Source organism: Pleurodeles waltl, chromosome 4_2 (assembly GCF_031143425.1).
Source record: "Pleurodeles waltl isolate 20211129_DDA chromosome 4_2, aPleWal1.hap1.20221129, whole genome shotgun sequence".
Taxonomy (NCBI): domain Eukaryota; kingdom Metazoa; phylum Chordata; class Amphibia; order Caudata; family Salamandridae; genus Pleurodeles; species Pleurodeles waltl.
In genome coordinates, this window is record NC_090443.1 from 884,249,964 (window position 1) to 884,276,464 (window position 26,501).

The following is a 26,501-nucleotide window of genomic DNA, read 5'->3' on the forward strand; positions in this document are numbered from 1 at the left end:
CCAAATTTTTGAAGGAAAACAGAGGTGTTTTTTGCAAAGTGCCTACCTGTAGATTTTGGCTTGTAGCTCAGCCGCCACCTAGGGAAACCTACCAAACCTGTGCATTTCTGAAAACTAGAGACCTAGGGGAATCCAAGATGGGGTGACTTGTGTGGCTCGGACCAGGTTCTGTTACCCAGAATCCTTTGCAAACCTCAAAATTTGGCTAAAAAAACACATGTTCCTCAAATTTCTGTGGCAGAAAGTTCTGGAATCTGAGAGGAGCCACGAATTTCCTTCCACCCAGTGTTCCCCCACGTCTCCCGATAAAAATGATACCTCACTTGTGTGGGTAGGCCTAGCGCCCGTGACAGGAAATGCCCCAAAGCGCAACGTGGACACAGCCACATTTTTGAAGGAAAACAGAGGTGTTTTTTGCAAAGTGCCTACCTGTAGATTTTGGCTTGTAGCTCAGCCGCCACCTAGGGAAACCTACCAAACCTGTGCATTTCTGAAAACTAGAGACCTAGGGGAATCCAAGATGGGGTGACTTGTGTGGCTCGGACCAGGTTCTGTTACCCAGAATCCTTTGCAAACCTCAACATTTTGCTAAAAAAACACATGTTCCTCACATTTCTGTGGCAGAAAGTTCTGGAATCTGAGAGGAGCCACGAATTTCCTTCAACCCAGCGTTCCCCCACGTCTCTCGAAAAAAATGATACCTCACTTGTGTGGGTAGGCCTAGCGCCCTTGACAGAAAACGCCCCAAACCGCAACGTGGACACATCCAAATTTGTGAAGGAAAACAGATGTGTTTTTTGCAAAGTGCCTACCTGTAGATTTTGGCTTGTAGCTCAGCCGCCACCTAGGGAAACCTACCAAACCTGTGCATTTCTGAAAACTAGAGACCTAGGGGAATCCAAGATGGGGTGACTTGTGTGGCTCGGACCAGGTTCTGTTACCCAGAATCCTTTGCAAACCTCAAAATTTGGCTAAAAAAACACATGTTCCTCACATTTCTGTGGCAGGAAGTTCTGGCATCTGAGAGGAGCCACGAATTTCCTTCCACCAAGCGTTCCCCCATGTCTCCCGATAAAAATGATACCTCACTTGTGTGGGTAGGCCTAGCGCCCGCGACAGGAAACGCCCCAAAGCGCAACGTGGACACATCCAAATTTGTGAAGGAAAACAGAGGTGTTTTTTGCAAAGTGCCTACCTGTAGATTTTGGCCTGTAGCTCAGCCGCCACCTAGGGAAACCTACCAAACCTGTGCATTTCTGAAAACTAGAGACCTAGGGGAATCCAAGATGGGGTGACTTGTGTGGCTCGGACCAGGTTCTGTTACCCAGAATCCTTTGCCAACCTCAAAATTTGGCTAAAAAAACACATGTTCCTCACATTTCTGTGGCAGAAAGTTCTGGAATCTGAGAGGAGCCGCGAATTTCCTTCCACCCAGCGTTCCCCCACGTCACCCGATAAAAATGATACCTCACTTGTGTGGGTAGGCCTAGCGCCCGTGACAGGAAATGCCCCAAAGCGCAACGTGGACACAGCCAAATTTTTGAAGGAAAACAGAGGTGTTTTTTGCAAAGTGCCTACCTGTAGATTTTGGCTTGTAGCTCAGCCGCCACCTAGGGAAACCTACCAAACCTGTGCATTTCTGAAAACTAGAGACCTAGGGGAATCCAAGATGGGGTGACTTGTGTGGCTCGGACCAGGTTCTATTACCCAGAATCCTTTGCAAACCTTAAAATTTGGCTAAAAAAACACATGTTCCTCACATTTCTGTGGCAGAAAGTTCTGGAATCTGAGAGGAGCCACGAATTTCCTTCCACCCAGCGTTCCCCCACGTCACCCGATAAAAATGATACCTCACTTGTGTGGGTAGGCCTAGCGCCCGTGACAGGAAATGCCCCAAAGCGCAACGTGGACACAGCCACATTTTTGAAGGAAAACAGAGGTGTTTTTTGCAAAGTGCCTACCTGTAGATTTTGGCTTGTAGCTCAGCCGCCACCTAGGGAAACCTACCAAACCTGTGCATTTCTGAAAACTAGAGACCTAGGGGAATCCAAGATGGGGTGACTTGTGTGGCTCGGACCAGGTTCTGTTACCCAGAATCCTTTGCAAACCTCAAAATTTGGCTAAAAAAACACATGTTCCTCAAATTTCTGTGGCAGAAAGTTCTGGAATCTGAGAGGAGCCACGAATTTCCTTCCACCCAGTGTTCCCCCACGTCTCCCGATAAAAATGATACCTCACTTGTGTGGGTAGGCCTAGCGCCCGTGACAGGAAATGCCCCAAAGCGCAACGTGGACACAGCCACATTTTTGAAGGAAAACAGAGGTGTTTTTTGCAAAGTGCCTACCTGTAGATTTTGGCTTGTAGCTCAGCCGCCACCTAGGGAAACCTACCAAACCTGTGCATTTCTGAAAACTAGAGACCTAGGGGAATCCAAGATGGGGTGACTTGTGTGGCTCGGACCAGGTTCTGTTACCCAGAATCCTTTGCAAACCTCAACATTTTGCTAAAAAAAACACATGTTCCTCACATTTCTGTGGCAGAAAGTTCTGGAATCTGAGAGGAGCCACGAATTTCCTTCAACCCAGCGTTCCCCCACGTCTCTCGAAAAAAATGATACCTCACTTGTGTGGGTAGGCCTAGCGCCCTTGACAGAAAACGCCCCAAACCGCAACGTGGACACATCCAAATTTGTGAAGGAAAACAGATGTGTTTTTTGCAAAGTGCCTACCTGTAGATTTTGGCTTGTAGCTCAGCCGCCACCTAGGGAAACCTACCAAACCTGTGCATTTCTGAAAACTAGAGACCTAGGGGAATCCAAGATGGGGTGACTTGTGTGGCTCGGACCAGGTTCTGTTACCCAGAATCCTTTGCAAACCTCAAAATTTGGCTAAAAAAACACATGTTCCTCACATTTCTGTGGCAGGAAGTTCTGGCATCTGAGAGGAGCCACGAATTTCCTTCCACCAAGCGTTCCCCCATGTCTCCCGATAAAAATGATACCTCACTTGTGTGGGTAGGCCTAGCGCCCGCGACAGGAAACGCCCCAAAGCGCAACGTGGACACATCCAAATTTGTGAAGGAAAACAGAGGTGTTTTTTGCAAAGTGCCTACCTGTAGATTTTGGCCTGTAGCTCAGCTGCCACCTAGGGAAACCTACCAAACCTGTGCATTTCTGAAAACTAGAGACCTAGGGGAATCCAAGATGGGGTGACTTGTGTGGCTCGGACCAGGTTCTGTTACCCAGAATCCTTTGCCAACCTCAAAATTTGGCTAAAAAAACACATGTTCCTCACATTTCTGTGGCAGAAAGTTCTGGAATCTGAGAGGAGCCGCGAATTTCCTTCCACCCAGCGTTCCCCCACGTCACCCGATAAAAATGATACCTCACTTGTGTGGGTAGGCCTAGCGCCCGTGACAGGAAATGCCCCAAAGCGCAACGTGGACACAGCCAAATTTTTGAAGGAAAACAGAGGTGTTTTTTGCAAAGTGCCTACCTGTAGATTTTGGCTTGTAGCTCAGCCGCCACCTAGGGAAACCTACCAAACCTGTGCATTTCTGAAAACTAGAGACCTAGGGGAATCCAAGATGGGGTGACTTGTGTGGCTCGGACCAGGTTCTGTTACCCAGAATCCTTTGCAAACCTCAAAATTTGGCTAAAAAAACACATGTTCCTCAAATTTCTGTGGCAGAAAGTTCTGGAATCTGAGAGGAGCCACGAATTTCCTTCCACCCAGTGTTCCCCCACGTCTCCCGATAAAAATGATACCTCACTTGTGTGGGTGGGCCTAGCGCCCGTGACAGGAAATGCCCCAAAGCGCAACGTGGACACAGCCACATTTTTGAAGGAAAACAGAGGTGTTTTTGCAAAGTGCCTACCTGTAGATTTTGGCTTGTAGCTCAGCCGCCACCTAGGGAAACCTACCAAACCTGTGCATTTCTGAAAACTAGAGACCTAGGGGAATCCAAGATGGGGTGACTTGTGTGGCTCGGACCAGGTTCTGTTACCCAGAATCCTTTGCAAACCTCAACATTTTGCTAAAAAAACACATGTTCCTCACATTTCTGTGGCAGAAAGTTCTGGAATCTGAGAGGAGCCACGAATTTCCTTCAACCCAGCGTTCCCCCACGTCTCTCGAAAAAAATGATACCTCACTTGTGTGGGTAGGCCTAGCGCCCTTGACAGAAAACGCCCCAAACCCCAACGTGGACACATCCAAATTTGTGAAGGAAAACAGATGTGTTTTTTGCAAAGTGCCTACCTGTAGATTTTGGCTTGTAGCTCAGCCGCCACCTAGGGAAACCTACCAAACCTGTGCATTTCTGAAAACTAGAGACCTAGGGGAATCCAAGATGGGGTGACTTGTGTGGCTCGGACCAGGTTCTGTTACCCAGAATCCTTTGCAAACCTCAAAATTTGGCTAAAAAAACACATGTTCCTCACATTTCTGTGGCAGGAAGTTCTGGCATCTGAGAGGAGCCACGAATTTCCTTCCACCAAGCGTTCCCCCATGTCTCCCGATAAAAATGATACCTCACTTGTGTGGGTAGGCCTAGCGCCCGCGACAGGAAACGCCCCAAAGTGCAACGTGGACACATCCAAATTTGTGAAGGAAAACAGAGGTGTTTTTTGCAAAGTGCCTACCTGTAGAATTTGGCCTGTAGCTCAGCCGCCACCTAGGGAAACCTACCAAACCTGTGCATTTCTGAAAACTAGAGACCTAGGGGAATCCAAGATGGGGTGACTTGTGCGGCTCAGACCAGGTTCTATTACCCAGAATCCTTTGCAAACCTCAAAATTTGGCTAAAAAAACACATGTTCCTAACATTTCTGTGGCAGAAAGTTCTGGAATCTGAGAGGAGCCACAAATTTCCTTAAATCCAGCGTTCCCCCACGTCTACCGATAAAAATGATACCTCACTTGTGTGGGTAGGCCTAGCGCCCGCGACAGGAAACGCCCCAAAGCGCAACGTGGACACATCCAAATTTGTGAAGGAAAACAGAGGTGTTTTTTGCAAACTGCCTACCTGTAGATTTTGGTTTGTAGCTCAGCCGCCACCTAGGGAAACCTACCAAACCTGTGCATTTCTGAAATCTAGAAACCTAGGGGAATCCAAGATGGGGTGACTTGTGTGGCTCGGACCAGGTTCTGTTACCCAGAATCCATTGCAAACCTCAAAATTTGGCTAAAAAAAAACACATGTTCCTCACATTTCTGTGGCAGAAAGTTCTGGAATCTGAGAGGAGCCACAAATTTCCTTCCACCCAGCGTTCCCCCACGTCTACCGATAAAAATGATACCTCACTTGTGTGGGTAGGACTAGCGCCCGCGACAGGAAACGCCCCAAAGCGCAACATGGACACATCCAAATTTGTGAAGGAAAACAGAGGTGTTTTTTGCAAAGTGCCTACCTGTAGATTTTGGCCTGTAGCTCAGCCGCCACCTAGGGAAACCTACCAAACCTGTGCATTTCTGAAAACTAGAGACCGAGGGGAATCCAAGATGGGGTGACTTGTGTGGCTCGGACCAGGTTCTGTTACCCAGAATCCTTTGCCAACCTCAAAATTTGGCTAAAAAAACACATGTTCCTCACATTTCTGTGGCAGAAAGTTCTGGAATCTGAGAGGAGCCGCGAATTTCCTTCCACCCAGCGTTCCCCCACGTCACCCGATAAAAATGATACCTCACTTGTGTGGGTAGGCCTAGCGCCCGTGACAGGAAATGCCCCAAAGCGCAACGTGGACACAGCCAAATTTTTGAAGGAAAACAGAGGTGTTTTTTGCAAAGTGCCTACCTGTAGATTTTGGCTTGTAGCTCAGCCGCCACCTAGGGAAACCTACCAAACCTGTGCATTTCTGAAAACTAGAGACCTAGGGGAATCCAAGATGGGGTGACTTGTGTGGCTCGGACCAGGTTCTGTTACCCAGAATCCTTTGCAAACCTTAAAATTTGGCTAAAAAAACACATGTTCCTCACATTTCTGTGGCAGAAAGTTCTGGAATCTGAGAGGAGCCACGAATTTCCTTCCACCCAGCGTTCCCCCACGTCTACTGATAAAAATGATACCTCACTTGTGTGGGTAGGCCTAGCGCCCGTGACAGGAAATGCCCCAAAGCGCAACGTGGACACAGCCAAATTTTTGAAGGAAAACAGAGGTGTTTTTTGCAAAGTGCCTACCTGTAGATTTTGGCTTGTAGCTCAGCCGCCACCTAGGGAAACCTACCAAACCTGTGCATTTCTGAAAACTAGAGACCTAGGGGAATCCAAGATGGGGTGACTTGTGTGGCTCGGACCAGGTTCTGTTACCCAGAATCCTTTGCAAACCTCAAAATTTGGCTAAAAAAACACATGTTCCTCAAATTTCTGTGGCAGAAAGTTCTGGAATCTGAGAGGAGCCACGAATTTCCATCCACCCAGTGTTCCCCCACGTCTCCAGATAAAAATGATACCTCACTTGTGTGGGTAGGCCTAGCGCCCGTGACAGGAAATGCCCCAAAGCGCAACGTGGACACAGCCACATTTTTGAAGGAAAACAGAGGTGTTTTTTGCAAAGTGCCTACCTGTAGATTTTGGCTTGTAGCTCAGCCGCCACCTAGGGAAACCTACCAAACCTGTGCATTTCTGAAAACTAGAGACCTAGGGGAATCCAAGATGGGGTGACTTGTGTGGCTCGGACCAGGTTCTGTTACCCAGAATCCTTTGCAAACCTCAACATTTTGCTAAAAAAACACATGTTCCTCACATTTCTGTGGCAGAAAGTTCTGGAATCTGAGAGGAGCCACGAATTTCCTTCAACCCAGCGTTCCCCCACGTCTCTCGAAAAAAATGATACCTCACTTGTGTGGGTAGGCCTAGCGCCCTTGACAGAAAACGCCCCAAACCGCAACGTGGACACATCCAAATTTGTGAAGGAAAACAGAGGTGTTTTTTGCAAAGTGCCTACCTGTAGATTTTGGCCTGTAGCTCAGCCGCCACCTAGGGAAACCTACCAAACCTGTGCATTTCTGAAAACTAGAGACCTAGGGGAATCCAAGATGGGGTGACTTGTGTGGCTCGGACCAGGTTCTGTTACCCAGAATCCTTTGCCAACCTCAAAATTTGGCTAAAAAAACACATGTTCCTCACATTTCTGTGGCAGAAAGTTCTGGAATCTGAGAGGAGCCGCGAATTTCCTTCCACCCAGCGTTCCCCCACGTCACCCGATAAAAATGATACCTCACTTGTGTGGGTAGGCCTAGCGCCCGTGACAGGAAATGCCCCAAAGCGCAACGTGGACACAGCCAAATTTTTGAAGGAAAACAGAGGTGTTTTTTGCAAAGTGCCTACCTGTAGATTTTGGCTTGTAGCTCAGCCGCCACCTAGGGAAACCTACCAAACCTGTGCATTTCTGAAAACTAGAGACCTAGGGGAATCCAAGATGGGGTGACTTGTGTGGCTCGGACCAGGTTCTGTTACCCAGAATCCTTTGCAAACCTTAAAATTTGGCTAAAAAAACACATGTTCCTCACATTTCTGTGGCAGAAAGTTCTGGAATCTGAGAGGAGCCACGAATTTCCTTCCACCCAGCGTTCCCCCACGTCACCCGATAAAAATGATACCTCACTTGTGTGGGTAGGCCTAGCGCCCGTGACAGGAAATGCCCCAAAGCGCAACGTGGACACAGCCAAATTTTTGAAGGAAAACAGAGGTGTTTTTTGCAAAGTGCCTACCTGTAGATTTTGGCTTGTAGCTCAGCCGCCACCTAGGGAAACCTACCAAACCTGTGCATTTCTGAAAACTAGAGACCTAGGGGAATCCAAGATGGGGTGACTTGTGTGGCTCGGACCAGGTTCTGTTACCCAGAATCCTTTGCAAACCTCAAAATTTGGCTAAAAAAACACATGTTCCTCAAATTTCTGTGGCAGAAAGTTCTGGAATCTGAGAGGAGCCACGAATTTCCTTCCACCCAGTGTTCCCCCACGTCTCCCGATAAAAATGATACCTCACTTGTGTGGGTAGGCCTAGCGCCCGTGACAGGAAATGCCCCAAAGCGCAACGTGGACACAGCCACATTTTTGAAGGAAAACAGAGGTGTTTTTTGCAAAGTGCCTACCTGTAGATTTTGGCTTGTAGCTCAGCCGCCACCTAGGGAAACCTACCAAACCTGTGCATTTCTGAAAACTAGAGACCTAGGGGAATCCAAGATGGGGTGACTTGTGTGGCTCGGACCAGGTTCTGTTACCCAGAATCCTTTGCAAACCTCAACATTTTGCTAAAAAAACACATGTTCCTCACATTTCTGTGGCAGAAAGTTCTGGAATCTGAGAGGAGCCACGAATTTCCTTCAACCCAGCGTTCCCCCACGTCTCTCGAAAAAATGATACCTCACTTGTGTGGGTAGGCCTAGCGCCCTTGACAGAAAACGCCCCAAACCGCAACGTGGACACATCCAAATTTGTGAAGGAAAACAGATGTGTTTTTTGCAAAGTGCCTACCTGTAGATTTTGGCTTGTAGCTCAGCCGCCACCTAGGGAAACCTACCAAACCTGTGCATTTCTGAAAACTAGAGACCTAGGGGAATCCAAGATGGGGTGACTTGTGTGGCTCGGACCAGGTTCTGTTACCCAGAATCCTTTGCAAACCTCAAAATTTGGCTAAAAAAACACATGTTCCTCACATTTCTGTGGCAGGAAGTTCTGGCATCTGAGAGGAGCCACGAATTTCCTTCCACCAAGCGTTCCCCCATGTCTCCCGATAAAAATGATACCTCACTTGTGTGGGTAGGCTAGCGCCCGCGACAGGAAACGCCCCAAAGTGCAACGTGGACACAGCCACATTTTTGAAGGAAAACAGAGGTGTTTTTTGCAAAGTGCCTACCTGTAGATTTTGGCTTGTAGCTCAGCCGCCACCTAGGGAAACCTACCAAACCTGTGCATTTCTGAAAACTAGAGACCTAGGGGAATCCAAGATGGGGTGACTTGTGTGGCTCGGACCAGGTTCTGTTACCCAGAATCCTTTGCAAACCTCAACATTTTGCTAAAAAAACAATGTTCCTCACATTTCTGTGGCAGAAAGTTCTGGAATCTGAGAGGAGCCACGAATTTCCTTCAACCCAGCGTTCCCCCACGTCTCTCGAAAAAAATGATACCTCACTTGTGTGGGTAGGCCTAGCGCCCTTGACAGAAAACGCCCCAAACCGCAACGTGGACACATCCAAATTTGTGAAGGAAAACAGATGTGTTTTTTGCAAAGTGCCTACCTGTAGATTTTGGCTTGTAGCTCAGCCGCCACCTAGGGAAACCTACCAAACCTGTGCATTTCTGAAAACTAGAGACCTAGGGGAATCCAAGATGGGGTGACTTGTGTGGCTCGGACCAGGTTCTGTTACCCAGAATCCTTTGCAAACCTCAAAATTTGGCTATGGCTAAAAAAACACATGTTCCTCACATTACTGTGGCAGGAAGTTCTGGCATCTGAGAGGAGCCACGAATTTCCTTCCACCAAGCGTTCCCCCATGTCTCCCGATAAAAATGATACCTCACTTGTGTGGGTAGGCCTAGCGCCCGCGACAGGAAACGCCCCAAAGCGCAACGTGGACACATCCAAATTTGTGAAGGAAAACAGAGGTGTTTTTTGCAAAGTGCCTACCTGTAGATTTTGGCCTGTAGCTCAGCCGCCACCTAGGGAAACCTACCAAACCTGTGCATTTCTGAAAACTAGAGACCTAGGGGAATCCAAGATGGGGTGACTTGTGTGGCTCGGACCAGGTTCTGTTACCCAGAATCCTTTGCCAACCTCAAAATTTGGCTAAAAAAACACATGTTCCTCACATTTCTGTGGCAGAAAGTTCTGGAATCTGAGAGGAGCCGCGAATTTCCTTCCACCCAGCGTTCCCCCACGTCACCCGATAAAAATGATACCTCACTTGTGTGGGTAGGCCCTAGCGCCCGTGACAGGAAATGCCCCAAAGCGCAACGTGGACACAGCCAAATTTTTGAAGGAAAACAGAGGTGTTTTTGCAAGTGCCTACCTGTAGATTTTGGCTTGTAGCTCAGCCGCCACCTAGGGAAACCTACCAAACCTGTGCATTTCTGAAAACTAGAGACCTAGGGGAATCCAAGAGGGGGTGACTTGTGTGGCTCGGACCAGGTTCTGTTACCCAGAATCCTTTGCAAACCTTAAAATTTGGCTAAAAAAACACATGTTCCTCACATTTCTGTGGCAGAAAGTTCTGGAATCTGAGAGGAGCCACGAATTTCCTTCCACCCAGCGTTCCCCCACGTCACCCGATAAAAATGATACCTCACTTGTGTGGGTAGGCCTAGCGCCCGTGACAGGAAATGCCCCAAAGCGCAACGTGGACACAGCCAAATTTTTGAAGGAAAACAGAGGTGTTTTTTGCAAAGTGCCTACCTGTAGATTTTGGCTTGTAGCTCAGCCGCCACCTAGGGAAACCTACCAAACCTGTGCATTTCTGAAAACTAGAGACCTAGGGGAATCCAAGATGAGGTGACTTGTGTGGCTCGGACCAGGTTCTGTTACCCAGAATCCTTTGCAAACCTCAAAATTTGGCTAAAAAAACACATGTTCCTCAAATTTCTGAGGCAGAAAGTTCTGGAATCTGAGAGGAGCCACGAATTTCCTTCCACCCAGTGTTCCCCCACGTCTCCCGATAAAAATGATACCTCACTTGTGTGGGTAGGCCTAGCGCCCGTGACAGGAAATGCCCCAAAGCGCAACGTGGACACAGCCACATTTTTGAAGGAAAACAGAGGTGTTTTTTGCAAAGTGCCTACCTGTAGATTTTGGCTTGTAGCTCAGCCGCCACCTAGGGAAACCTACCAAACCTGTGCATTTCTGAAAACTAGAGACCTAGGGGAATCCAAGATGGGGTGACTTGTGTGGCTCGGACCAGGTTCTGTTACCCAGAATCCTTTGCAAACCTCAACATTTTGCTAAAAAAACACATGTTCCTCACATTTCTGTGGCAGAAAGTTCTGGAATCTGAGAGGAGCCACGAATTTCCTTCAACCCAGCGTTCCCCCACGTCTCTCGAAAAAAATGATACCTCACTTGTGTGGGTAGGCCTAGCGCCCTTGACAGAAAACGCCCCAAACCGCAACGTGGACACATCCAAATTTGTGAAGGAAAACAGATGTGTTTTTTGCAAAGTGCCTACCTGTAGATTTTGGCTTGTAGCTCAGCCGCCACCTAGGGAAACCTACCAAACCTGTGCATTTCTGAAAACTAGAGACCTAGGGGAATCCAAGATGGGGTGACTTGTGTGGCTCGGACCAGGTTCTGTTACCCAGAATCCTTTGCAAACCTCAAAATTTGGCTAAAAAAACACATGTTCCTCACATTTCTGTGGCAGGAAGTTCTGGCATCTGAGAGGAGCCACGAATTTCCTTCCACCAAGCGTTCCCCCATGTCTCCCGATAAAAATGATACCTCACTTGTGTGGGTAGGCCTAGCGCCCGCGACAGGAAACGCCCCAAAGCGCAACGTGGACACATCCAAATTTGTGAAGGAAAACAGAGGTGTTTTTTGCAAAGTGCCTACCTGTAGAATTTGGCCTGTAGCTCAGCCGCCACCTAGGGAAACCTACCAAACCTGTGCATTTCTGAAAACTAGAGACCTAGGGGAATCCAAGATGGGGTGACTTGTGTGGCTCAGACCAGGTTCTATTACCCAGAATCCTTTGCAAACCTCAAAATTTGGCTAAAAAAACACATGTTCCTAACATTTCTGTGGCAGAAAGTTCTGGAATCTGAGAGGAGCCACAAATTTCCTTCCACCCAGCGTTCCCCCACGTCTACCGATAAAAATGATACCTCACTTGTGTGGGTAGGCCTAGCGCCCGCGACAGGAAACGCCCCAAAGCGCAACGTGGACACATCCAAATTTGTGAAGGAAAACAGAGGTGTTTTTTGCAAACTGCCTACCTGTAGATTTTGGTTTGTAGCTCAGCCGCCACCTAGGGAAACCTACCAAACCTGTGCATTTCTGAAATCTAGAAACCTAGGGGAATCCAAGATGGGGTGACTTGTGTGGCTCGGACCAGGTTCTGTTACCCAGAATCCATTGCAAACCTCAAAATTTGGCTAAAAAAAAACACATGTTCCTCACATTTCTGTGGCAGAAAGTTCTGGAATCTGAGAGGAGCCACAAATTTCCTTCCACCCAGCGTTCCCCCACGTCTACCGATAAAAATGATACCTCACTTGTGTGGGTAGGACTAGCGCCCGCGACAGGAAACGCCCCAAAGCGCAACATGGACACATCCAAATTTGTGAAGGAAAACAGAGGTGTTTTTTGCAAAGTGCCTACCTGTAGATTTTGGCCTGTAGCTCAGCCGCCACCTAGGGAAACCTACCAAACCTGTGCATTTCTGAAAACTAGAGACCTAGGGGAATCCAAGATGGGGTGACTTGTGTGGCTCGGACCAGGTTCTGTTACCCAGAATCCTTTGCCAACCTCAAAATTTGGCTAAAAAAACACATGTTCCTCACATTTCTGTGGCAGAAAGTTCTGGAATCTGAGAGGAGCCGCGAATTTCCTTCCACCCAGCGTTCCCCCACGTCACCCGATAAAAATGATACCTCACTTGTGTGGGTAGGCCTAGCGCCCGTGACAGGAAATGCCCCAAAGCGCAACGTGGACACAGCCAAATTTTTGAAGGAAAACAGAGGTGTTTTTTGCAAAGTGCCTACCTGTAGATTTTGGCTTGTAGCTCAGCCGCCACCTAGGGAAACCTACCAAACCTGTGCATTTCTGAAAACTAGAGACCTAGGGGAATCCAAGATGGGGTGACTTGTGTGGCTCGGACCAGGTTCTGTTACCCAGAATCCTTTGCAAACCTTAAAATTTGGCTAAAAAAACACATGTTCCTCACATTTCTGTGGCAGAAAGTTCTGGAATCTGAGAGGAGCCACGAATTTCCTTCCACCCAGCGTTCCCCCACGTCACCCGATAAAAATGATACCTCACTTGTGTGGGTAGGCCTAGCGCCCGTGACAGGAAATGCCCCAAAGTGCAACGTGGACACAGCCAAATTTTTGAAGGAAAACAGAGGTGTTTTTTGCAAAGTGCCTACCTGTAGATTTTGGCTTGTAGCTCAGCCGCCACCTAGGGAAACCTACCAAACCTGTGCATTTCTGAAAACTAGAGACCTAGGGGAATCCAAGATGGGGTGACTTGTGTGGCTCGGACCAGGTTCTGTTACCCAGAATCCTTTGCAAACCTCAAAATTTGGCTAAAAAAACACATGTTCCTCAAATTTCTGTGGCAGAAAGTTCTGGAATCTGAGAGGAGCCACGAATTTCCTTCCACCCAGTGTTCCCCCACGTCTCCCGATAAAAATGATACCTCACTTGTGTGGGTAGGCCTAGCGCCCGTGACAGGAAATGCCCCAAAGCGCAACGTGGACACAGCCACATTTTTGAAGGAAAACAGAGGTGTTTTTTGCAAAGTGCCTACCTGTAGATTTTGGCTTGTAGCTCAGCCGCCACCTAGGGAAACCTACCAAACCTGTGCATTTCTGAAAACTAGAGACCTAGGGGAATCCAAGATGGGGTGACTTGTGTGGCTCGGACCAGGTTCTGTTACCCAGAATCCTTTGCAAACCTCAACATTTTGCTAAAAAAACACATGTTCCTCACATTTCTGTGGCAGAAAGTTCTGGAATCTGAGAGGAGCCACGAATTTCCTTCAACCCAGCGTTCCCCCACGTCTCTCGAAAAAAATGATACCTCACTTGTGTGGGTAGGCCTAGCGCCCTTGACAGAAAACGCCCCAAACCGCAACGTGGACACATCCAAATTTGTGAAGGAAAACAGATGTGTTTTTTGCAAAGTGCCTACCTGTAGATTTTGGCTTGTAGCTCAGCCGCCACCTAGGGAAACCTACCAAACCTGTGCATTTCTGAAAACTAGAGACCTAGGGGAATCCAAGATGGGGTGACTTGTGTGGCTCGGACCAGGTTCTGTTACCCAGAATCCTTTGCAAACCTCAAAATTTGGCTAAAAAAACACATGTTCCTCATATTTCTGTGGCAGGAAGTTCTGGCATCTGAGAGGAGCCACGAATTTCCTTCCACCAAGCGTTCCCCCACGTCTCCCGATAAAAATGATACCTCACTTGTGTGGGTAGGCCTAGCGCCCGTGACAGGAAATGCCCCAAAGCACAACGTGGACACAGCCAAATTTGTGAAGGAAAACAGAGGTGTTTTTTGCAAAGTGCCTACCTGTAGATTTTGGCCTGTACCTCAGCCGCCACCTAGGGAAACCTACCAAACCTGTGCATTTCTGAAAACTAGAGACCTAGGGGAATCCAAGATGGGGTGACTTGTGTGGCTCGGACCAGGTTCTGTTACCCAGAATCCTTTGCAAACCTCAAAATTTGGCTAAAAAAACACATGTTCCTCACATTTCTGTGGCAGAAAGTTCTGGAATCTGAGAGGAGCCACAAATTTCCTTCCACCCAGCGTTCCCCCACGTCTACCGATAAAAATGATACCTCACTTGTGTGGGTAGGACTAGCGCCCGCGACAGGAAACGCCCCAAAGCGCAACATGGACACATCCAAATTTGTGAAGGAAAACAGAGGTGTTTTTTGCAAAGTGCCTACCTGTAGATTTTGGCCTGTAGCTCAGCCGCCACCTAGGGAAACCTACCAAACCTGTGCATTTCTGAAAACTAGAGACCTAGGGGAATCCAAGATGGGGTGACTTGTGTGGCTCGGACCAGGTTCTGTTACCCAGAATCCTTTGCCAACCTCAAAATTTGGCTAAAAAAACACATGTTCCTCACATTTCTGTGGCAGAAAGTTCTGGAATCTGAGAGGAGCCGCGAATTTCCTTCCACCCAGCGTTCCCCCACGTCACCCGATAAAAATGATACCTCACTTGTGTGGGTAGGCCTAGCGCCCGTGACAGGAAATGCCCCAAAGCGCAACGTGGACACAGCCAAATTTTTGAAGGAAAACAGAGGTGTTTTTTGCAAAGTGCCTACCTGTAGATTTTGGCTTGTAGCTCAGCCGCCACCTAGGGAAACCTACCAAACCTGTGCATTTCTGAAAACTAGAGACCTAGGGGAATCCAAGATGGGGTGACTTGTGTGGCTCGGACCAGGTTCTGTTACCCAGAATCCTTTGCAAACCTTAAAATTTGGCTAAAAAAAAACATGTTCCTCACATTTCTGTGGCAGAAAGTTCTGGAATCTGAGAGGAGCCACGAATTTCCTTCCACCCAGCGTTCCCCCACGTCACCCGATAAAAATGATACCTCACTTGTGTGGGTAGGCCTAGCGCCCGTGACAGGAAATGCCCCAAAGCGCAACGTGGACACAGCCAAATTTTTGAAGGAAAACAGAGGTGTTTTTTGCAAAGTGCCTACCTGTAGATTTTGGCTTGTAGCTCAGCCGCCACCTAGGGAAACCTACCAAACCTGTGCATTTCTGAAAACTAGAGACCTAGGGGAATCCAAGATGGGGTGACTTGTGTGGCTCGGACCAGGTTCTGTTATCCAGAATCCTTTGCAAACCTCAAAATTTGGCTAAAAAAACACATGTTCCTCAAATTTCTGAGGCAGAAAGTTCTGGAATCTGAGAGGAGCCACGAATTTCCTTCCACCCAGTGTTCCCCCACGTCTCCCGATAAAAATGATACCTCACTTGTGTGGGTAGGCCTAGCGCCCATGACAGGAAATGCCCCAAAGCGCAACGTGGACACAGCCACATTTTTGAAGGAAAACAGAGGTGTTTTTTGCAAAGTGCCTACCTGTAGATTTTGGCTTGTAGCTCAGCCGCCACCTAGGGAAACCTACCAAACCTGTGCATTTCTGAAAACTAGAGACCTAGGGGAATCCAAGATGGGGTGACTTGTGTGGCTCGGACCAGGTTCTGTTACCCAGAATCCTTTGCAAACCTCAACATTTTGCTAAAAAAACACATGTTCCTCACATTTCTGTGGCAGAAAGTTCTGGAATCTGAGAGGAGCCACGAATTTCCTTCAACCCAGCGTTCCCCCACGTCTCTCGAAAAAAATGATACCTCACTTGTGTGGGTAGGCCTAGCGCCCTTGACAGAAAACGCCCCAAACCGCAACGTGGACACATCCAAATTTGTGAAGGAAAACAGATGTGTTTTTTGCAAAGTGCCTACCTGTAGATTTTGGCTTGTAGCTCAGCCGCCACCTAGGGAAACCTACCAAACCTGTGCATTTCTGAAAACTAGAGACCTAGGGGAATCCAAGATGGGGTGACTTGTGTGGCTCGGACCAGGTTCTGTTACCCAGAATCCTTTGCAAACCTCAAAATTTGGCTAAAAAAACACATGTTCCTCACATTTCTGTGGCAGGAAGTTCTGGCATCTGAGAGGAGCCACGAATTTCCTTCCACCAAGCGTTCCCCCATGTCTCCCGATAAAAATGATACCTCACTTGTGTGGGTAGGCCTAGCGCCCGCGACAGGAAACGCCCCAAAGCGCAACGTGGACACATCCAAATTTGTGAAGGAAAACAGAGGTGTTTTTTGCAAACTGCCTACCTGTAGATTTTGGTTTGTAGCTCAGCCGCCACCTAGGGAAACCTACCAAACCTGTGCATTTCTGAAATCTAGAAACCTAGGGGAATCCAAGATGGGGTGACTTGTGTGGCTCGGACCAGGTTCTGTTACCCAGAATCCATTGCAAACCTCAAAATTTGGCTAAAAAAAAACACATGTTCCTCACATTTCTGTGGCAGAAAGTTCTGGAATCTGAGAGGAGCCACAAATTTCCTTCCACCCAGCGTTCCCCCACGTCTACCGATAAAAATGATACCTCACTTGTGTGGGTAGGACTAGCGCCCGCGACAGGAAACGCCCCAAAGCGCAACATGGACACATCCAAATTTGTGAAGGAAAACAGAGGTGTTTTTTGCAAAGTGCCTACCTGTAGATTTTGGCCTGTAGCTCAGCCGCCACCTAGGGAAACCTACCAAACCTGTGCATTTCTGAAAACTAGAGACCTAGGGGAATCCAAGATGGGGTGACTTGTGTGGCTCGGACCAGGTTCTGTTACCCAGAATCCTTTGCCAACCTCAAAATTTGGCTAAAAAAACACATGTTCCTCACATTTCTGTGGCAGAAAGTTCTGGAATCTGAGAGGAGCCGCGAATTTCCTTCCACCCAGCGTTCCCCCACGTCACCCGATAAAAATGATACCTCACTTGTGTGGGTAGGCCTAGCGCCCGTGACAGGAAATGCCCCAAAGCGCAACGTGGACACAGCCAAATTTTTGAAGGAAAACAGAGGTGTTTTTTGCAAAGTGCCTACCTGTAGATTTTGGCTTGTAGCTCAGCCGCCACCTAGGGAAACCTACCAAACCTGTGCATTTCTGAAAACTAGAGACCTAGGGGAATCCAAGATGGGGTGACTTGTGTGGCTCGGACCAGGTTCTGTTACCCAGAATCCTTTGCAAACCTTAAAATTTGGCTAAAAAAACACATGTTCCTCACATTTCTGGGGCAGAAAGTTCTGGAATCTGAGAGGAGCCACGAATTTCCTTCCACCCAGCGTTCCCCCACGTCACCCGATAAAAATGATACCTCACTTGTGTGGGTAGGCCTAGCGCCCGTGACAGGAAATGCCCCAAAGTGCAACGTGGACACAGCCAAATTTTTGAAGGAAAACAGAGGTGTTTTTTGCAAAGTGCCTACCTGTAGATTTTGGCTTGTAGCTCAGCCGCCACCTAGGGAAACCTACCAAACCTGTGCATTTCTGAAAACTAGAGACCTAGGGGAATCCAAGATGGGGTGACTTGTGTGGCTCGGACCAGGTTCTGTTACCCAGAATCCTTTGCAAACCTCAAAATTTGGCTAAAAAAACACATGTTCCTCAAATTTCTGTGGCAGAAAGTTCTGGAATCTGAGAGGAGCCACGAATTTCCTTCCACCCAGTGTTCCCCCACGTCTCCCGATAAAAATGATACCTCACTTGTGTGGGTAGGCCTAGCGCCCGTGACAGGAAATGCCCCAAAGCGCAACGTGGACACAGCCACATTTTTGAAGGAAAACAGAGGTGTTTTTTGGAAAGTGCCTACCTGTAGATTTTGGCCTGTACCTCAGCCGCCACCTAGGGAAACCTACCAAACCTGTGCATTTCTGAAAACTAGAGACCTAGGGGAATCCAAGATGGGGTGACTTGTGTGGCTCGGACCAGGTTCTGTTACCCAGAATCCTTTGCAAACCTCAAAATTTGGCTAAAAAAACACATGTTCCTCACATTTCTGTGGCAGAAAGTTCTGGAATCTGAGAGGAGCCACGAATTTCCTTCAACCCAGCGTTCCCCCACGTCTCCCGATAAAAATGATACCTCACTTGTGTGGGTAGGCCTAGCGCTCTTGACAGAAAACGCCCCAAACCGCAACGTGGACACATCCAAATTTGTGAAGGAAAACAGAGGTGTTTGTTGCAAAGTGCCTACCTGTAGATTTTGGCTTGTAGCTCAGCCGCCACCTAGGGAAACCTACCAAACCTGTGCATTTCTGAAAACTAGAGACCTAGGGGAATCCAAGATGGGGTGACTTGTGTGGCTCGGACCAGGTTCTGTTACCCAGAATCCTTTGCAAACCTTAAAATTTGGCTAAAAAAACACATGTTCCTCACATTTCTGTGGCAGAAAGTTCTGGAATCTGAGAGGAGCCACGAATTTCCTTCCACCCAGCATTCCCCCACGTCTCCCGATAAAAATGATACCTCACTTGTGTGGGTAGGCCTAGCGCCCGTGACAGGAAATGCCCCAAAGCGCAACGTGGACACAGCCAAATTTTTGAAGGAAAACAGAGGTGTTTTTTACAAAGTGCCTACCTGTAGATTTTGGCTTGTAGCTCAGCCGCCACCTAGGGAAACATACCAAACCTGTGCATTTCTGAAAACTAGAGACCTAGGGGAATCCAAGATGGGGTGACTTGTGTGGCTCGGACCAGGTTCTGTTACCCAGAATCCTTTGCAAACCTCAAAATTTGGCTAAAAAAACACATGTTCCTCACATTTCTGTAGCAGAAAGTTCTGGAATCTGAGAGGAGCCACGAATTTCCTTCCACCCAGCGTTCCCCCACGTCTCCCGATAAAAATTATACCTCACTTGTGTGGGTAGGCCTAGCGCCCGTGACAGGAAATGCCCCAAAGCGCAACATGGACACAGCCAAATTTTTGAAGGAAAACAGAGGTGTTTTTTGCAAAGTGCCTACCTGTAGATTTTGGCTTGTAGCTCAGCCGCCACCTAGGGAAACCTACCAAACCTGTGCATTTCTGAAAACTAGAGACCTAGGGGAATCCAAGATGGGGTGACTTGTGTGGCTCGGACCAGGTTCTGTTACCCAGAATCCATTGCAAACCTCAAAATTTGGCTAAAAAAACACATGTTCCTAACATTTCTGTGGCAGAAAGTTCTGGAATCTGAGAGGAGCCACAAATTTCCTTCCACCCAGCGTTCCCCCATGTCTCCCGATAAAAATGATACCTCACTTGTGTGGGTAGGCCTAGCGCCCGCGACAGGAAACGCCCCAAAGCGCAACGTGGACACACCCAAATTTGTGAAGGAAAACAGAGGTGTTTTTTGCAAACTGCCTACCTGTAGATTTTGGCTTGTAGCTCAGCCGCCACCTAGGGAAACCTACCAAACCTGTGCATTTCTGAAATCTAGAGACCTAGGGGAATCCAAGATGGGGTGACTTGTGTGGCTCGGATCAGGTTCTGTTACCCAGAATCCTTTGCAAACCTCAAAATTTGGCTAAAAAAACACATGTTCCCCACATTACTGTGGCAGAAAGTTCTGGAATCTGAGAGGAGCCACGAATTTCCTTTCACCCAGCGTTCCCCCACGTCTCCCGATAAAAATGGTACCTCACTTGTGTGGGTAGGTCTAGCGCCCGTGACAGGAAATGCCACAAAGCGCAACGTGGACACAGCCAAATTTTTGAAGGAAAACAGAGGTGTTTTTTGCAAAGTGCCTACCTGTAGATTTTGGCTTGTAGCTCAGCCGCCACCTAGGGAAACCTACCAAACCTGTGCATTTCTGAAAACTAGAGACCTAGGGGAATCCAAGATGGGGTGACTTGTGTGGCTCGGACCAGGTTCTATTACCCAGAATCCTTTGCAAACCTCAAAATTTGGCTAAAAAAACACATGTTCCTAACATTTCTGTGGCAGAAAGTTCTGGAATCTGAGAGGAGCCACAAATTTCCTTCCACCCAGCGTTCCCCCACGTCTACCGATAAAAATGATACCTCACTTGTGTGGGTAGGACTAGCGCCCGCGACAGGAAACGCCCCAAAGCGCAACATGGACACATCCAAATTTGTGAAGGAAAACAGAGGTGTTTTTTGCAAAGTGCCTACCTGTAGATTTTGGCCTGTAGCTCAGCCGCCACCTAGGGAAACCTACCAAACCTGTGCATTTCTGAAAACTAGAGACCTAGGGGAATCCAAGATGGGGTGACTTGTGTGGCTCGGACCAGGTTCTGTTACCCAGAATCCTTTGCCAACCTCAAAATTTGGCTAAAAAAACACATGTTCCTCACATTTCTGTGGCAGAAAGTTCTGGAATCTGAGAGGAGCCACGAATTTCCTTCAACCCAGCGTTCCCCCACGTCTCTCGAAAAAAATGATACCTCACTTGTGTGGGTAGGCCTAGCGCCCTTGACAGAAAACGCCCCAAACCGCAACGTGGACACATCCAAATTTGTGAAGGAAAACAGATGTGTTTTTTGCAAAGTGCCTACCTGTAGATTTTGGCTTGTAGCTCAGCCGCCACCTAGGGAAACCTACCAAACCTGTGCATTTCTGAAAACTAGAGACCTAGGGGAATCCAAGATGGGGTGACTTGTGTGGCTCGGACCAGGTTCTGTTACCCAGAATCCTTTGCAAACCTCAAAATTTGGCTAAAAAAAACACATGTTCCTCATATTTCTGTGGCAGAAAGTTCTGGAATCTGAGAGGAGCCACAAATTTCCTTCCACCCAGCGTTCCCCCACGTCTACCGATAAAAATGATACCTCACTTGTGTGGGTAGGACTAGCGCCCGCGACAGGAAACGCCCCAAAGCGCAACATGGACACATCCAAATTTGTGAAGGAAAACAGAGGTGTTTTTTGCAAAGTGCCTACCTGTAGATTTTGGCCTGTAGCTCAGCCGCCACCTAGGGAAACCTACCAAACCTGTGCATTTCTGAAAACTAGAGACCTAGGGGAATCCAAGATGGGGTGACTTGTGTGGCTCGGACCAGGTTCTGTTACCCAGAATCCTTTGCCAACCTCAAAATTTGGCTAAAAAAACACATGTTCCTCACATTTCTGTGGCAGAAAGTTCTGGAATCTGAGAGGAGCCGCGAATTACCTTCCACCCAGCGTTCCCCCACGTCACCCGATAAAAATGATACCTCACTTGTGTGGGTAGGCCTAGCGCCCGTGACAGGAAATGCCCCAAAGCGCAACGTGGACACAGCCAAATTTTTGAAGGAAAACAGAGGTGTTTTTTGCAAAGTGCCTACCTGTAGATTTTGGCTTGTAGCTCAGCCGCCACCTAGGGAAACCTACCAAACCTGTGCATTTCTGAAAACTAGAGACCTAGGGGAATCCAAGATGGGGTGACTTGTGTGGCTCGGACCAGGTTCTGTTACCCAGAATCCTTTGCAAACCTTAAAATTTGGCTAAAAAAACACATGTTCCTCACATTTCTGTGGCAGAAAGTTCTGGAATCTGAGAGGAGCCACGAATTTCCTTCCACCCAGCGTTCCCCCACGTCACCCGATAAAAATGATACCTCACTTGTGTGGGTAGGCCTAGCGCCCGTGACAGGAAATGCCCCAAAGCGCAACGTGGACACAGCCAAATTTTTGAAGGAAAACAGAGGTGTTTTTTGCAAAGTGCCTACCTGTAGATTTTGGCTTGTAGCTCAGCCGCCACCTAGGGAAACCTACCAAACCTGTGCATTTCTGAAAACTAGAGACCTAGGGGAATCCAAGATGGGGTGACTTGTGTGGCTCGGACCAGGTTCTGTTACCCAGAATCCTTTGCAAACCTCAACATTTTGCTAAAAAAACACATGTTCCTCACATTTCTGTGGCAGAAAGTTCTGGAATCTGAGAGGAGCCACGAATTTCCTTCAACCCAGCGTTCCCCCACGTCTCTCGAAAAAAATGATACCTCACTTGTGTGGGTAGGCCTAGCGCCCTTGACAGAAAACGCCCCAAACCGCAACGTGGACACATCCAAATTTGTGAAGGAAAACAGATGTGTTTTTTGCAAAGTGCCTACCTGTAGATTTTGGCTTGTAGCTCAGCCGCCACCTAGGGAAACCTACCAAACCTGTGCATTTCTGAAAACTAGAGACCTAGGGGAATCCAAGATGGGGTGACTTGTGTGGCTCGGACCAGGTTCTGTTACCCAGAATCCTTTGCAAACCTCAAAATTTGGCTAAAAAAACACATGTTCCTCACATTTCTGTGGCAGGAAGTTCTGGCATCTGAGAGGAGCCACGAATTTCCTTCCACCAAGCGTTCCCCCATGTCTCCCGATAAAAATGATACCTCACTTGTGTGGGTAGGCCTAGCGCCCGCGACAGGAAACGCCCCAAAGCGCAACGTGGACACATCCAAATTTGTGAAGGAAAACAGAGGTGTTTTTTGCAAAGTGCCTACCTGTAGATTTTGGCCTGTAGCTCAGCCGCCACCTAGGGAAACCTACCAAACCTGTGCATTTCTGAAAACTAGAGACCTAGGGGAATCCAAGATGGGGTGACTTGTGTGGCTCGGACCAGATTCTGTTACCCAGAATCCTTTGCCAACCTCAAAATTTGGCTAAAAAAACACATGTTCCTCACATTTCTGTGGCAGAAAGTTCTGGAATCTGAGAGGAGCCGCGAATTTCCTTCCACCCAGCGTTCCCCCACGTCACCCGATAAAAATGATACCTCACTTGTGTGGGTAGGCCTAGCGCCCGTGACAGGAAATGCCCCAAAGCGCAACGTGGACACAGCCAAATTTTTGAAGGAAAACAGAGGTGTTTTTTGCAAAGTGCCTACCTGTAGATTTTGGCTTGTAGCTCAGCCGCCACCTAGGGAAACCTACCAAACCTGTGCATTTCTGAAAACTAGAGACCTAGGGGAATCCAAGATGGGGTGACTTGTGTGGCTCGGACCAGGTTCTGTTACCCAGAATCCTTTGCAAACCTTAAAATTTGGCTAAAAAAACACATGTTCCTCACATTTCTGTGGCAGAAAGTTCTGGAATCTGAGAGGAGCCACGAATTTCCTTCCACCCAGCGTTCCCCCACGTCACCCGATAAAAATGATACCTCACTTGTGTGGGTAGGCCTAGCGCCCGTGACAGGAAATGCCCCAAAGCGCAACGTGGACACAGCCAAATTTTTGAAGGAAAACAGAGGTGTTTTTTGCAAAGTGCCTACCTGTAGATTTTGGCTTGTAGCTCAGCCGCCACCTAGGGAAACCTACCAAACCTGTGCATTTCTGAAAACTAGAGACCTAGGGGAATCCAAGATGGGGTGACTTGTGTGGCTCGGACCAGGTTCTGTTACCCAGAATCCTTTGCAAACCTCAACATTTTGCTAAAAAAACACATGTTCCTCACATTTCTGTGGCAGAAAGTTCTGGAATCTGAGAGGAGCCACGAATTTCCTTCAACCCAGCGTTCCCCCACGTCTCTCGAAAAAAATGATACCTCACTTGTGTGGGTAGGCCTAGCGCCCTTGACAGAAAACGCCCCAAACCGCAACGTGGACACATCCAAATTTGTGAAGGAAAACAGATGTGTTTTTTGCAAAGTGCCTACCTGTAGATTTTGGCTTGTAGCTCAGCCGCCACCTAGGGAAACCTACCAAACCTGTGCATTTCTGAAAACTAGAGACCTAGGGGAATCCAAGATGGGGTGACTTGTGTGGCTCGGACCAGGTTCTGTTACCCAGAATCCTTTGCAAACCTCAAAATTTGGCTAAAAAAACACATGTTCCTCACATTTCTGTGGCAGGAAGTTCTGGCATCTGAGAGGAGCCACGAATTTCCTTCCACCAAGCGTTCCCCCATGTCTCCCGATAAAAATGATACCTCACTTGTGTGGGTAGGCCTAGCGCCCGCGACAGGAAACGCCCCAAAGCGCAACGTGGACACATCCAAATTTGTGAAGGAAAACAGAGGTGTTTTTTGCAAAGTGCCTACCTGTAGATTTTGGCCTGTAGCTCAGCCGCCACCTAGGGAAACCTACCAAACCTGTGCATTTCTGAAAACTAGAGACCTAGGGGAATCCAAGATGGGGTGACTTGTGTGGCTCGGACCAGATTCTGTTACCCAGAATCCTTTGCCAACCTCAAAATTTGGCTAAAAAAACACATGTTCCTCACATTTCTGTGGCAGAAAGTTCTGGAATCTGAGAGGAGCCGCGAATTTCCTTCCACCCAGCGTTCCCCCACGTCACCCGATAAAAATGATACCTCACTTGTGTGGGTAGGCCTAGCGCCCGTGACAGGAAATGCCCCAAAGCGCAACGTGGACACAGCCAAATTTTTGAAGGAAAACAGAGGTGTTTTTTGCAAAGTGCCTACCTGTAGATTTTGGCTTGTAGCTCAGCCGCCACCTAGGGAAACCTACCAAACCTGTGCATTTCTGAAAACTAGAGACCTAGGGGAATCCAAGATGGGGTGACTTGTGTGGCTCGGACCAGGTTCTGTTACCCAGAATCCTTTGCAAACCTTAAAATTTGGCTAAAAAAACACATGTTCCTCACATTTCTGTGGCAGAAAGTTCTGGAATCTGAGAGGAGCCACGAATTTCCTTCCACCCAGCGTTCCCCCACGTCACCCGATAAAAATGATACCTCACTTGTGTGGGTAGGCCTAGCGCCCGTGACAGGAAATGCCCCAAAGCGCAACGTGGACACAGCCAAATTTTTGAAGGAAAACAGAGGTGTTTTTTGCAAAGTGCCTACCTGTAGATTTTGGCTTGTAGCTCAGCCGCCACCTAGGGAAACCTACCAAACCTGTGCATTTCTGAAAACTAGAGACCTAGGGGAATCCAAGATGGGGTGACTTGTGTGGCTCGGACCAGGTTCTGTTACCCAGAATCCTTTGCAAACCTCAAAATTTGGCTAAAAAAACACATGTTCCTCAAATTTCTGTGGCAGAAAGTTCTGGAATCTGAGAGGAGCCACGAATTTCCTTCCACCCAGTGTTCCCCCACGTCTCCCGATAAAAATGATACCTCACTTGTGTGGGTAGGCCTAGCGCCCGTGACAGGAAATGCCCCAAAGCGCAACGTGGACACAGCCACATTTTTGAAGGAAAACAGAGGTGTTTTTTGCAAAGTGCCTACCTGTAGATTTTGGCTTGTAGCTCAGCCGCCACCTAGGGAAACCTACCAAACCTGTGCATTTCTGAAAACTAGAGACCTAGGGGAATCCAAGATGGGGTGACTTGTGTGGCTCGGACCAGGTTCTGTTACCCAGAATCCTTTGCAAACCTCAACATTTTGCTAAAAAAACACATGTTCCTCACATTTCTGTGGCAGAAAGTTCTGGAATCTGAGAGGAGCCACGAATTTCCTTCAACCCAGCGTTCCCCCACGTCTCTCGAAAAAAATGATACCTCACTTGTGTGGGTAGGCCTAGCGCCCTTGACAGAAAACGCCCCAAACCGCAACGTGGACACATCCAAATTTGTGAAGGAAAACAGATGTGTTTTTTGCAAAGTGCCTACCTGTAGATTTTGGCTTGTAGCTCAGCCGCCACCTAGGGAAACCTACCAAACCTGTGCATTTCTGAAAACTAGAGACCTAGGGGAATCCAAGATGGGGTGACTTGTGTGGCTCGGACCAGGTTCTGTTACCCAGAATCCTTTGCAAACCTCAAAATTTGGCTAAAAAAACACATGTTCCTCACATTTCTGTGGCAGGAAGTTCTGGCATCTGAGAGGAGCCACGAATTTCCTTCCACCAAGCGTTCCCCCATGTCTCCCGATAAAAATGATACCTCACTTGTGTGGGTAGGCCTAGCGCCCGCGACAGGAAACGCCCCAAAGCGCAACGTGGACACATCCAAATTTGTGAAGGAAAACAGAGGTGTTTTTTGCAAAGTGCCTACCTGTAGAATTTGGCCTGTAGCTCAGCCGCCACCTAGGGAAACCTACCAAACCTGTGCATTTCTGAAAACTAGAGACCTAGGGGAATCCAAGATGGGGTGACTTGTGTGGCTTAGACCAGGTTCTATTACCCAGAATCCTTTGCAAACCTCAAAATTTGGCTAAAAAAACACATGTTCCTATCATTTCTGTGGCAGAAAGTTCTGGAATCTGAGAGGAGCCACAAATTTCCTTCCACCCAGCGTTCCCCCACGTCTACCGATAAATATGATACCTCACTTGTGTGGGTAGGCCTAGCGCCCGCGACAGGAAACGCCCCAAAGCGCAACGTGGACACATCCAAATTTGTGAAGGAAAACAGAGGTGTTTTTTGCAAACTGCCTACCTGTAGATTTTGGTTTGTA